At 37.5% G+C, this 15,128-nt stretch overlaps 1 protein-coding gene across 2 annotated transcripts in view; it reads left to right on the plus strand.

Annotated features, from left to right (window-relative positions):
• LOC128891455 (polycomb protein Scm) overlaps positions 1-14,878 on the plus strand; it is a 51,044-nt gene extending 36,166 nt beyond the window's left edge. For both annotated transcript variants that reach the window (XM_054150944.1, XM_054150945.1), the window contains one exon: positions 14,868-14,878. The gene's annotated coding sequence lies outside the window, so the exon portion shown is untranslated. The remainder of the gene's footprint in view (positions 1-14,867) is intronic.
• Positions 14,879-15,128: the final 250 nt, after the last annotated feature.

Raw genomic sequence — 15,128 nt, forward strand, 5'->3', positions numbered from 1 at the left:
CAGAGGGGTTTCGATAAGAAGCACGAATAGCTAATTATATTTTACAAACACGCAAAATAAGCTCGCACCTCAGTTTCAGAGCGCTACGTGTAAATAGTTTCATATAAGCAAACGTATTATTTAATTTAAATTTACCTTTTTGAAGTTGACGTTGAAGTTGATATGTACGTCACCATTGCATGATGTTCCTTAGAACAAAAACTAAAAAAATAAACGTCAGTTGTCAAAATTGTTCAAATAATAAATGCATTGACATTTTTTTAAATTTAATTTGGAAAATCAGGCTTCTAAGGGATTATCGACACGCGTGTTGGAAAACTGACTTCTGAACAAATTTTGTCCCCTCCAAAAGAAAAGAAAAAAAAATTTGAAATAACAAAACGATACGAAAACGAAACGCCAAACAATTATGCATTAACCCAATAGTATATACAAACAAACAATTAACCGGTTTCCTTCGGTGGAAAAAATAAGTCTCTCTCGACCGGTAGATTTAAAGGGAGACGGTTCAGATGGCTCGCTAATGCCGTTCGAGGAACGGAGAACTCGCTGGAAGACAAACAGAAGTTCGTCGAGGACCGTCCCGGTTCGAGTTCTTCGTTATCGTTCGTTTTTCCCGCATCCAGGGAACGACGACGACAATCGTGGGGGAACGCCGAGCACATAGTACTATAAGTAATCTCTGGCAACTTTGCTATCCACGTTTAACTTTATTCCGCTGGAATTTATTTCGCCCTAATGAATTTATCGACCGCGAGGGGCGAATCGAGGGTGAAACGAAGATTTCACCCAGTGACGAATTAATCGACACCCGTCAGGTCGCGTATCCCGGTAACGAGATTGGGATGACGCAATCGCTTCTTTGGCCGGGGCGGAAAAGTTTCTGATTTTTTCTTTTTTGCACAGGACTTGTGCATTGTTTAACGTAAATGGAAAATTGTAACCGTGACTCTGAAGTGAACATCACTTTTAATGAAACTGTTCACTAGTTGTTTATTTGTAATTGCTGACTTCAAAAGGGATGTAAACGATTCTACATGAAGAAGTGAAATTAAAATTTTATATGAAAGTACTTCTATACAGGAAGTACTTGGTTAATTAACACGTTGACTGCCAGAGTAACACTCCTGAAAATGTCTACTTTGATTAAGTTTTGTTTCCAGACCATCGGAAACTACGTGATCAAACATTTATTACGATATTTATTTTGATAACTTCATTAAGTTTAAGAATTTTATTCAAATTTATTTTCTTTGATGCTTAACATTTAGAATTAATTTCGTTTGTTTTTCAGCGAAAAGCTCTGTCACTCACATATGGGTGACGTGGCGATCAACGTGTTAATAATAATTTGTTTCGTACGATCAAAGTGTTTTGTAAAAAAATCCTAGACGTAGTTTAAATCGAGACAAAATTTGTGGTCTCCATAATCCCTAGAGAAGCGAATCCTAAACGGAAGAAGCGTGGATTGTTTAAATTTTCCTGAATTTGATTTATCTCGTAAACGAAAGCCGCCTAAGGCTTGAACTCGTCGATAAATTTTCACGCGTATTCGGCCGTGTCACCGATATGACACTTCGAAATTGATTTTTCATGGGGATCTAACGAAGTCGGCCCAGTGTCTGTTCTCGCAATACGTCGAAACGCGAAAATATTACCGGATTCGAGCTTCGATCCTTTTCCAGTTTCGCGAGGATTACAAACAATACGCGGATCTTCCTAGGTGACCATCAATTACCATTCGTGTTTCCCGTTGTTCAACGCATTTTTAACGCGTCGATATGTTAGTACCGACAAGTCTTGATCGGATTTGAATTTTTTTTACGTAATTGACTTGACTTTGATTTTGTTTACGAGAGATCAAAACTGATCTCTCGCGACTTTGAAAATTAGCTAGTTTCGTAGAACGTTTACACGAGGCCGGTCTGGACGGATTCATTCAGCTACAGAATCACTGCTTCGACGGCTTTATTTCGATAATCTCCTTCCTACCCTCCGACGGAGAGGGGAGAGGGAGAGAGCAGAAAAGTCCCTTTGGGAATTGCGCGACCGTCGATGATCCAATCTCCACAATTAAGCTGATAAACGAGCTAATTAATAATTAGAGTCGATTACCAATTGTGGTCGCTCTTTCATCGGAAAATGTCCCCCTCCCCCCCTCTCTCTCCCTCTCTCCCTCTCTCTCCCTAAAAAGAACGGGAAACAAGGATTTCCAGGATAATCGGCCTACGGGAATGCCTGTAGCTGGGGTGAAATATTCAGTGGCTGAATTCGTTAATTCGGTATTTTTACAAAAATAAATTTATTAATCCTCTTAGTATCACTGATAGCGATTATGCTTAAAAGGTCATATCGCCATTAGAATCGAAACAATGTCAGTATTTAAGCATTTTTTTTACGAAATTAAATATGTAATATAAATATTTATAGTTTTACCAAGATGATCCATGTGATTTCGCTAGTTCTGTTTGTACGTATCTTTGTGTATTTTAATGGTAAACAACAAATAAAAGATTGAATAATTAAGAATTAAAGATATGACGATATTTAAAGTGCATATAAATAGTTAAAATACAAGTTACACGTGTTTAAAAAACTTTATTAAGCCATATTTGAAGGGGTTCTTCTAAAAAAAAAAAAAAAAAATTGTCGGAACCCGGAGTGCTTGAAAGGCAACGATCGTACAACAAACAGACAGCAATAATCGTAAAAATCGTAAGGGTTGCCGCTCCCCTTTAGAAATCCTCTTGATTTACGCGTTTACCCTCTCGAACCCCTTACGAAATTGTCGGATTCCTGTGGGAGTTCGATTGCGTGTCGCGTGTGCGCCACTTGTTGCAAAAATGATAACGGGATGGAATCGTTCTCGCGATCGTTAAGGGTTGTCTCTTATCTTTGGCAGGCTTGCGTTGGAATTCACGGAATTGGGGATTTCAGGCGTTCGGATTCGCTGCGAACAGTCGCCCGTTTCGCTTCTCAGACATTCGTCTCGGATAAAAGGAGAGAATCGCGGGTAACAGAATTTACGAAAACGCAAGTAACGGAATCTCTTTTTCGACGAATGGAAAGAGGGTTGGCATATACCGCGTTCCATTCTCTAGATTGGCGTTGTTGGACGATTCGGGATCGCTGCCTCGCAAATTTCCGAGCGATGAAACGCTTCGAACACAGTTCGGGAATTTGAAACACCCTGCTTATACAGTAAATAACTTTCTCCTTTTGCATTTGGAGCAATTTTGTTGCAAAGTATATCTTTATATGAATTTTTAGACTTTCAGAGACATAGTTGGCCTTTTGCCTTACATTTTGCAATTTTCACTTTGTCACCTTAAAACAAAAGTGTAATGATTGTAAGTACATCTAAATTATGATGTTTATTATAAAATATGTCTAGTTCTACGTTACATCTTTTTTTTTCTCTATTTAACCTTTTAATGACCGAATTTATTTCTGCAAATACATTGCAAGGGATTACTTTGAGGTTGATGGTGCTGGCAACCGCCATCAATATTGTTATTGGTTACCAGAGACATTATACAATTAAGACGTATACGTCATTTTGTGAAAAAACTAAAATTATTTGGTAAGAATAATACCATTTGAACTTTGATATATTAGCATGTGACGTGAAAATTACACGGTCCTATAGAGGGTTAAAAACAATTCCAACCTTTAATTCGGTATCTTTAAATTAGACGCCCCTTAAATTAGACGGAATTCAGATTTATCTAAACATCGCCGTATCTAATATAGAACCCATTCAGAGAATGAGCTAATTCCGAATTTGTTACGGAAGCATAGACCCCAGTGTTAACTTTACTGCTCCTGAATCGTCCGTATTATATTCGACTATAAATTGCAAAATAACACGGTGGATCCAACGGAATTAATTCCAGCCTTACCCCAATGGCATCGAACCGAATCCACATTACCCCCGAAATCGTCCACGCATCTCCATCCTATCGCTCGATCGAGATTCTTGTCAAACTGTCCCCGTGGGACGTTATCAAAATTATCCTCGAAAGATGTCCTACCTACCGCCGGATATTACACGTTAAGGGCTCTTATCGGACAGATTCATAGTCCAGAAGATACACGCGACACCTACGAATAATAAACTCTAAATGGAGGAGGAAAGGAAGGGAGTGAAAGAGGAGCGTGTCTGGCTATTACTAGATGGATCCACTAGATGGATTTCTATTCTAGGATGAATTTGACAGACTGCCGTTACATATTGATGAATCCTTGACACGGCATTAAAAATGTAACATTTAAAAGCTTACTAATGCTATTCGTACGAATATTCGAAGAGTTGGGGATTTTGCTAATTACTTCACTTCAATATGCAGACTCCAAGCTCTTGGAACCACTGGAAATTTACTTTCATGATTGTTCAGCTTTGTTACTTACAAAATACAAGTACTAAGGTCGAATAATATCTAGGCACTTTCAGAAATATTAAAGTTTGTTCTGGAGTCCCGCAAGTATCGTACTCTATCTAATTGTAAATGATGTTTGTGTTATCTTTAAATTCTGTAATACTTGTACAGTGTGGAGTTCAAAATAGCACCATTCATATTTTTAACGTTTCAGACTTTTTAATCGATAGAAAGATCCTACTTCAAAAGTAACATTTAAAACCATGGGTGGTGATATACGTTATACTCCGTAATGTAGATTGATGATTTAGAGATATATAGCGATTTAGATAACCTAGACACTTTACTTTGAATACAAAACGATTTCGTTCGATTAGAGAAGTGGTCTGCAATCGATAAGCTAACATTTCATTTATCTAATTGTAAGTGCCATGTAATTCGCTTTGATCTCAAGAGAAATACAATAACTATATTTCTAAGCGACGTTTCACTGTTAGCACTATTGATGGCATTCGAGATACGGCTGTCCAATTTGTAGATAACCTATATGTAGTCGAATATTATCGCATTACGACAAACCTAGCTTTCGAAGCCCTTGGCCTAATTACAAGAGTAGTGCAATGTTTCAATGATGCAAACACATTAAGAATGCTTCATTACACTGGTGCGTTCTCGTTTCGATTATTGACCATTAGCTCGGTCTTCTTGTATTATCAATCGTAGCTCCGTTTCTAAAAAAAGTGCAATACAAATTCCATGGTCTTATTGCTTTTCGTATGGGGTGATCCTGTCCCAGCAGTATGTCATAATCACGAATTCATGTTGCATCGTTTACATTTAACGACTCTTGAGAAATGAAGGATGGCGTTGATATCTTATTTATACGCGACATGCTGCATAGATGCATTACAAGATTTAAAATTCTCAGACCATTTAGATTTGACGTTTCTGCTGAAAATCTGAGATAACGCTTGTACGCTGAATTTTATTATGTTAACCGTATGAGCATACTGAGTATGAGTACGAGTTTAACGACGCTATTACATTATATTATTGATTGTTATTATTATTATATTTGTTTATTTCTGCATTCTGATTTTGTTGTCTTTCTTTTGTGTTATAAATTTCGTTATAAAGTTCTCTCTAATCAATGATAGTATTAATAACAATATTAATATCAACAATAATAATTCTAGGGATTATTATCTTCTGTTATTATATATATATATCTGTTATTATATATATATATATATAATAACAGAATTACAGTATTACAAAATTTAAAGATGACACATATATCATTTACGAATAGATAGAGTACGATACTTGCGGGAGTCCAGAACAAACTTTAATATTTCTGAAAGTGCCTAGATATATATATACGTGTGTATATATATCAACACATTTTTCCATAGCAACATTGATATATATTATATATTGTTTGCATGTTCAGGACGAATCACGTAACTGCATAAAAACTTCGATAACTCGTTAAATATTGATTTTAACGAAAATTGCTATGGAAAAACGTGTTGATACGTACATATATACGAGTGTAAAGTTTATCCATATACATATTTGTAATGAAACATTTATTTGACATCAAACCTATTATTTAATTCAGACAAACTTCATTAATACATGAAGAGGGTACGAATATTCACGAGGCTAACTGAATATCGCTTTGAAAATAACTAAAGTCAGCCTTTCGTGGTACGTTCATTTATTTTAGCGTGATGTTGTAGTCACATTTGCAATCGGGATAAAAGAAATCTACAAAAAACAACAGGTTTCACTCGAGTTCCCAATACAGTGTCGAATCAAAGCTTGAAAAGCAGGGATTCGAACCGCTGCTGAACCCTAACCCAAACCCGGTTAATGAGGGGAAGGTTACTGTAAACCATACTAACCACGAAGGAACGGTTCTTGAATTGTAGGAAGAGCGGGTTAACCTGCTCGGAGTGGGTTACTAGTAGAAGAAGAAATCCTAGACATCCAGACAAGTCAAAGATATGTGAACTTATAGGCAATATTCAAATCAGATGAAACTAGATTGTTTAAAATGTGCGAGTATATAACGAATGTAGGACACGCACGTTCGCTACACGTTCTAAGGCAAGACTGACGAATGTTTATCATTCGGCCGGTTGTCACAGTTGCTAGTGTTGGGGTTCCCACAAAACTCGTAACATGTCCGGTCAAAATAGGGATTCCTTCAAAGTGACTGTTTATGCCAATACATGTACTATTCGTCCGCAAGAAGAGGGCTGGCCAAGTGTTTACGTCCCCGTTCTGCTACATAAGTACAGTAAACGAGTAGTAAATACAAGTAAATGTAAGCACTTGCATGAACTTCTTCTCGCGGATGGACAGTACAGTAGAAAAGAGACAATATTGAAATAAAATTGATTACCGTTTAGAAACATGGTAATAACTATGGTTTTTACTGTATTATTATAACGCGCATACAACTGGGTGAACCGGGTTACTCGGGTAACAGATGTCTTGTGTTACCTGGTTAGATGGGTTATTCTATAATACGAAGTACCGGAACCTGGTACGGGTTAGGGTTTGAATCCCTGTTGAAAACCCAGCAGGTTCTCCATCCCCGACCTAACGTCCACTCAATCTTTGCCGGCGCGTTCAAACGTTTGTCATTCACAACCAACCACGCGGTCTTCGACGCGCAGATGTTACACCCACGATATGTCTTCATCATCGGAAAATTCCCATTGCTCACGGCGGGGGGGGGGGAGGGAGGAAGAGGAAGAGGAGGACGACGACTTGATGCATTCTCGGTAGCTCGAGTAGCTAACCGCTAAAGGATCGTCCTTGTCGCCAGGATCTCGATCGTCCCGTTTCTCAGTGACACTTTGCATGCATAGCAATCGCGGCGCGCACCACTTTCAAATATTCAGCGGGGCGAGCGGAGGGCTCGTGCACGACTGGCGCGGAAGGGAGAGGGAGAAAGAGAGAGAAACAGAGAGGGAGCAGGCAGCCACGACTAACGACCCTCGTCCTGTAATTGGGGTACCAGTTGCACGCGTCAGGATGAATTTCATCCCCCGAAGCCACGGGACCTCGGATCCCCCTCTTTTGTAGGCGCGTATTCGCGGCGAGTCGCGGCTCCGTACGTGGCGCGACTGTATAGCGCGCTTTTACGTCGCGGAACGTGCCACCAGAACTGCTTCCTTATTTATCGAGCCTTCTGACACACGGTGACTCGTACTTTTTCTCCGACCTGTGCTAACGACTTCTCGCCTGAGTGTTTTCGTTTCGACCTAAATTATGCAAAGAGTTTCGTACCACGCGGGCCGCGGGTATCTCGATCTATCCGGGGCCGCGTTTCTCGCGACGGGAAATTACAAGCTGATTCTTAATTGTGTCTCCGACACTTCGAGCTTTAAATCTACGAGTCGCGGGAAGAATTTTATGCGGGCTAAGTCGCGTAAGACTTGGCCTTAAAATATTTTCGTTTGATTTTAACGAAGATGTGTGTCTCGAGAGGAAAACTTTGGTCGAAGACCAACATGACGGACAAATTAATTATCTCAAGGTCATACTTCTCGAGACTTCAATGCCAATGACGGTTCTTTTTTTTTAAATGGGATGGGGTAGTTTCATTCTGCTAATTTTGTCGCTGATAAAAAAAACATTCGAACGTGTACAATGTATTGACTTTTGGAAGATCTCGTGGGAAGTTATTCCTATAAAATTATACTCCAAATTACGCAGCCGACATATTATAATACATATTATAACAGTGTTGGGCATAAAACGACTGAAATCAAATATAAAATATAGTTATTGAATATATGTACAAGAAGCCCCGGTAAAGAGATCTTCCATTAAATCAATTTTTTTTTAAAAAAGTGCTTGAATGTAGCAATGATTTTCACGCGTCTAAGGTGGTTTCCACCCTTAACATTTCATACCTGCGATAGAAGCAGTGATGCGTGGAAAGTTCCCTATACAGTGGACACCGTGTATAGAATTTCCTTTTCAATTTGCGCACTAGATTTACTTCACGAAGCATCGATAAGCAATTAGCGATCACATTATGCTACGTCCACAACGATCCGGCCGCATTCGTTCCGACCATTGTCCAATAATCGGAATATTACTGGTTAAATACGAACACTCAACCTTGTTTGCTATCGATGACGTAGAATTGAATACTCAATGCCTCCCATATTGTTCGCTAGAACAATGTTAAACTGGGTCCACGACAACACTAAAACTCTGCTAGTAATCCGACTGTTTTTCTTTTCATTAACGTTAAAACGTGTGCTCGATGCGCGTTGTGTCAACAAATCATACGAAATCATACAAGTTGTGAAAAAAATTTATTTCTCTAAACATTCCAGATTATTCATAGGGATCAGTTATACGCGCAATTCAATGATTATTGAGGAACACTAATATTATTATGTTAGGAAGCGTATAATACCATTTAGAACACCGTAACATCATTTAGAAGATAGGACAAACTTTTATCTAGCTTAATTTCTTTTTCTGTATTTATCAAACGAACAATTTGTATAAACATCCGCAGTTTATTTTTTCAAACTCTAAGTTTCATGTATTTTCGAGGTGTCGAGCCACGCTTGCGAATTCTCTCTATGCGAAAGGTGTAGTTAATTGTTAAGTTAGTTGATTGTGAACATACATTCTTGTTTGTTGCGTCGAGGTGCGTTCTCGCTACACGGAATATCCTTCTCGTAAAATAGTACGTATTATGCCCCGTTCGCAGCACTGCCGTCAATAACGCTGTATCGGGTCAACGGTGTATCGAACATTGTTGCGTCGTTCACGTTACTATGACCTTTGACCCTTTATCTCTATCTCATTTTCTTAAACGTAATGTTTTGCTCTGAAAGTAGGAAAAAGCAATTTTCAAAACATAAAGACTTGTTAAGAGTGATGAAAATAATTTCGGGCTCAATGCCATGGTAATCAGTTTAACGATACATCAGTTTTGATAAATACGTGTGACTGGTATTAACGTCCTAATCTTCAAGCTTTCATGTATTAACTACAAATCAAAATTTGTAAATCTTCTTCAAAGATGAATAAATATATAATCCAAATTATAAATTAAAATGCTTTACAGTTTCGTAAAACAAAAATCCCAAGTGTTACCTATTTTTGGACGAGAAAAAGGGATACACCTTAACACCGCAACCATTAATCCACAAGCGCAGGGTCATGTTATAAAACAGCTGTTGCCGAATTTTACCCATTCGCCGAGGAGTAAATAACGTACCTTACGTTTTTTCCTATTATAAATTATACTTCCATAAATTCTTGTCACGGCGTAATAAAGTCGTTGAATAAATAGAATAAATAGATTGGACGCTCGAACGCCTTGACTCCCAACGAGAATAAACGTTTTCTCCCGTATCAGGTCACCTGGTGCAATCGGAGCAGTCCAAAGAGCGGGAAAGAGTAACAATTTTGTCACCTACATCGTGTTTTTTCTTCACACGATCGCACGAGTAAAGTCACATTTCTTTGCTAAAATAACTTGTTTTATAAAGGTACATTATACTACGTGTTTTGCCTAGGTCCCAACAATTAATTATTGCTTTTGTTTAATTATCGATTTCCTTTGCAAAGGAAATTGTGGTTCAGAATCGTTTTAGCTACCCCCCATTTCCGGTTCTTACACTAATTCTAGGACGCCCTGTATAGCCAGTCCCAGAAATATTCTACTGCAACATTTAAGTACAATTATTGTAACAGAAAATCAATTTGATTGACAAATTAAGTTTTTCCTTCTCTCTCTCTAATTACAAAGATATAGTTACATGTATAATAGATATGCGTTGATCTCGGTAGCCTTAGTGTTAATCGATCAAACCTTGCGAATAAATCACTATACGTTAATTCGATTCCATATCTATTACTCGACGAGTTTTCTCCTTCTCTCTAATTACGAAGATATAGCTATATGTATAATAGATATGCAACGATCTCGGTAGTTTTAGTGTTAATCGATCAAACATCGCGGATAAATCACGTGGGTTTGATTCCATATCTATTACTCGAGGAAAACTTGGCCCATCTCTGAATTCTGCTTATCTCCATTGCAAACAACGCCGAAGCGTTCGTGTTTGCGTCGACTTTGTATCCCGTTAATTAATCGAATTAAAATGAAGTTATCAGCGGCTGTGTCCCCGTCACGAGACTTTGTCGTGGCGAAGTTTTCCGCTCGCGATAAAAAGAAAAACCACCCTTCCGAGCCCCGGTTTCTTAACGACGTAAAAGGCGCGAAGAATCCGCTGAAAGAGCACGTACTCCACGGTCGGCCCGTACAAACGCCGCCCAGGACGCATGCGCTTATTTATTAGCGCGACTGAAAATCGATATTAGACCTCTCTCACTCCCTCGCACATACCCCGCTTAATATTTCTTTCGATTCGCTGCTCTTCGCTGCGGAAACGCCGCACAGTGGGGCTTTTGCATAAAAAGAAGAATCGGCTAAAATTGTTGGGTCGATGCATAATTATTCGATGTTCTTTTTATTTGTTCCATTTTATCACTTGAAATTAGTGTTAAGTTTTGTTTGTTTCAGACAAAATTTGTGAAGGAGATAGTAGGGCAAAGTTGGGTAAGATGACGAATGGCTGTAAAACTGATCTTCGTTTAATTGGCAGAAATTTGACACGTGGTATCATGTGTGCATTGTTAAACAAAGCAATTATATCTATAATTATTCATGTATCATGCAGTAATTCTTTTGTTAACCATTTGGCCTACAAGTACGAGTGAGACTCGTTGTAAGGAATTTGGGCTATAAACAACAAGTACGTGTCTGACTCGTCGCACTTGCTGCGAACTTGAGTAGGTCAAAGGGTTAATATTGGTATACACGATTTGGCGACTATTCATGTAATTTTTTGCTGTGTTTATTTAGCGAGTTTTGTGTCACTCAAAGTTAAAGCCACAATACAATGTAAGAATTCGAAAAGGATACCTTTTCCTGCGTAAATTACTATAAAAATTGTTTACTGTTGAAGGAGTAGATGTATGTATGTGTTAGATCTGATGTTTTCTTTTTAAAAACATTTTGTTCTCGTCAATTCAGTGAAACAGAAAATTTTTCGATCGACGGAATTTATTTATTTGTACGATCGGTCGGGATCAAAAGGATTTGTGAAAAAAACACAAGCGGTTTACCGAGGTATTAAAATGAATAGGTTGTCGAGTATTCGTCCGGCACAATGATTCAAGTTATTCGAAGGGTAGCAACTAGCAACTAATAGCAGCCAATTTCAGTCAATTTTTGTCTATAACAAATGGGATAGGACGAGTATATTAAAATTAATCATGGAGAATCGTACATGGAACTAATAATTAATTTTCTATTGTAGTCAGAAGTATAAATCAACAAAGAAGGGTATGTAAAACTCGATCGATCGATGTTGCGATTCTTTGGACTGAGTCATCGTTAAAATTTCTGAACCATGAATACTTCCTGAAATTTAATGTAAAATCTTGATTACTCTCCGATTTTGAAACTAATTCAAGAAAACTTGTCACAAAGTCTGCAAGTGTTTTTACATTAAAATAACAAACCCGTGTAGGTAAATGACATAAATGTTGTATTTGTCTCGAGAGAAGTGCATACGTAAAAAATAAAAAAACACTCGAGAAGTTGCGAAGAACTTTGTTACTTTGAAGTATTCTTTAAAACGCTCGACTTCCCCTCGGAGACTCTCAACCTTGGACGGAAATGGACGGTTCCTAAGCGAACGATCCGAACAAAAAATTACGGGCCTCCGTAGTTCGTACGTTTGACAAAATTATGCAGTCAAATTTTGTGGATTGCCTATTGGGCAGATCTTTGATGCAAATACTCGAGCGTGCAGCGTTCTGATGCGACTTTCGTTATCCGCGGCCGAGATACGAACGATTTTCCAGCGGAAGACGCAGCTGCCTGGGGCTCGACACGAGAAATTGGTCCTCGGCGTGTCGGACAGGCCGCGGGGATCGCTTCGATCCTTTGGATCGGATTGGATCTCTTAAAAAATTTATTCGGTCGAGGGATTCCATCCGAGGAGAACCGTGAAAGCACACCAGGAACGAGCAGGATGGCTCCACTTAGGTTTCAGTGGGCCGAGTAGCTGGAAGACTGAAGGGTTGCTATCTTTTGTAATCTGTTTTTCTTTCGTTTTCATTGGCTCACCCGTTAGAAGAAGCTCAACAGTGATGGAAGATGAAACTACCTTTCTGTCCATGTTGTCGTTTATCAGGGATAATTGTTTCAAGAGCGTTATTTAAGAGTTATTTTATTTCTTAAATAAACTAAACTTAGTAAACTAAGAACAATAATTTTTCTCTCATTTTCAATTGGAATGATCCTGTGATAGAGGCTTTACTCCGTTAGAATCTCTCCCGATCAATTTTGTCCTTTCCTTACGGATGTTTAGTTCTGTGTCATTATTGGCGAGGAATGTTTTGGAGAAAAGAAGCATTTTTTTTATGAGGCGTATTTTATTTTTATAAAGATATTCTTTTTTTAGAAGGAGAAGAAGAGAAAGAAGTATTATTTACAATATGTATATCTTGTCTAATTTTGAATTCAAATAATTTTTTGAAATAGACTAATTCGCTACGGACATCCCTTTGATGAGCTCTGCCCTCGGAATTGTTATTTTAATAGTGTTAACGGGGAACAGTGTATCAAAGAGGTGAACGAACAGAAATCATTTGTAATGCATCGTATGGTTTATTCGATTGGACTGATCACTTGGGAACTTTACTCGGAGATCTCCTTTTGATGAGTTTTTCTTATTCCTGGGCTTGATTACTTAAAATGTTATTAAAAAGTTGTGTATTGAGCTGGAAGTGAAAGGTTCATTCGTGGTACTCCATCTCTTGTATTTAATTACATTCAGTCTCGTAAAGAGATTTTCTTAAAGGATACTACTAATAAATATTATCTTGTTCTCGGACGTTATAATCTGGAATGATTATTTCAGTTATGCCAGGGAAGAGTAATCCGTGGGAGTGGTTGTAGAAGGACCATTTGTTATGTACGTTGATTCTTGTCCTTAATTCCACGTAACCCGTTACTAGGGGCGTATTGAATATAGCATCTGAATAAATTTCACGATATTCTGATAAATAATTACTTTAAATACGTCATGCGAAAGGGAATCTTCAGTCAAGAAAGACGGCACTGCCTTGGAATGGGCATAGCATAATTAATAACTTATTTTACTTTTAATTGGGTCACTCTTCTGCGAATTACTTTTGTCGCCACTTCTGGCATCTTTTATCATGCATTTAATTATTAAGAGTAGAAATTAATTTTGTGTCTTTCTCTGTTGGTAATTTAAAGTAACAAAATGACAAGGCAACATTTGTGCTTAAACTAAAATTGTAAATGTGTATATGTAAAGGCATGGAATTAATTTTCATTTTCAAATAGAATTAATTTAACTTTCTCAACATTGAATATGATTGACGAAACTTACTCGAAGAAAATATCCTTTCGATTAAGTTTGTCTTATTCGCGAATCGTAGAGTGTATCAGAAAATATAATGTTCACAGACACGGTAATTCCCTTGATGAGATGAAAGAAGAAGGAAACATTTATAATGCAGTTTATCATACTTTCAATTAGAATAATTGTCTGGGAGAGACTTTCTTGAGCGAGATACCCTTTTAATGAATTCTGTCTTGTCTTGGGGATGGTTATTGAAGAGATTTGTCTGAAAGAGGTAAATGAAGATGAAGGATCATTAGTTATGCAATCGTATCTCATCTTGAATTGAAACAATTTTTTAGGAAAGGTCTATTTGAAGAAGATCTCCTTTTTATTAACTTTCTTGGCGGAAGTCGTTATTTCAAATGTGTCATTAAATGGTACCGTCTCGAAAAGGTGGAAGAGAAGGGGTTATTCGTAGTATCCGAATACATATCTCGTATTTCATTGCAACGAATCTTTCCTGAGAAATTTATCCGAAGACTTTCTCCAATCGATAAGTTTTGTTTTATTCTTCAGAATGATAACTTTACAGCTACCATTCTGAAGAGAATGTTCAATTTATGAAGATGAAGGTTCCACAATGGGACGGGAGAGGAATAGTAATTTCTAATGCAAATTCTTTTACTCTCAATTGGTATAATCTTTCGCGAGTGATTCACTCGAACGATATTTCCTTATCATGGATGTTGTTCTCTCGGCTACACTAATTGTGTTATTGGAGAATAATATTGCGAAGAGACGAACGAAGAGGATGCTCATTTATAGAGCATCGTAACGCAATTTCAATCGAATTGATATTTTGTAGAAGATACCTAAAATAAGCATCGTGATAGAAGGATACGAGTGGCATTTGTGGTGCCATTAATCTTTCTTTCAACCGAATTGAAAATCCCAATCCAGCTTCTAATCAATAGTGTTGTCTTTATTTTTACTTCTTAGAATTAATAATTTTAGAATTGTTACTGACAATTCTATCTCCAGCACATAGATGTGTACATAACGTTTACCGAGAAAGAACAGCATAATTAATTTCTTATTATTTTAATTTCTTAATGTAAGGAGCCCTTTGCTACTATTATTCCTAAAATAAAAATATGTTGACCGTTGTATTTCTAATTACTTTTTAAAATTACTCCGTTATTAACAATACCGTTGTTGCAATTTTAACGACAATCATTGAAATAGAAAACTGATTATATCGATAAATTCCTCGAGCTCTTCCACCCTCTAATTTTAAATACTCATATTG

The sequence above is a fragment of the Hylaeus anthracinus genome, unplaced genomic scaffold, assembly GCF_026225885.1.
Source record: "Hylaeus anthracinus isolate JK02 unplaced genomic scaffold, UHH_iyHylAnth1.0_haploid 12001, whole genome shotgun sequence".
Lineage (NCBI taxonomy): Eukaryota > Metazoa > Arthropoda > Insecta > Hymenoptera > Colletidae > Hylaeus > Hylaeus anthracinus.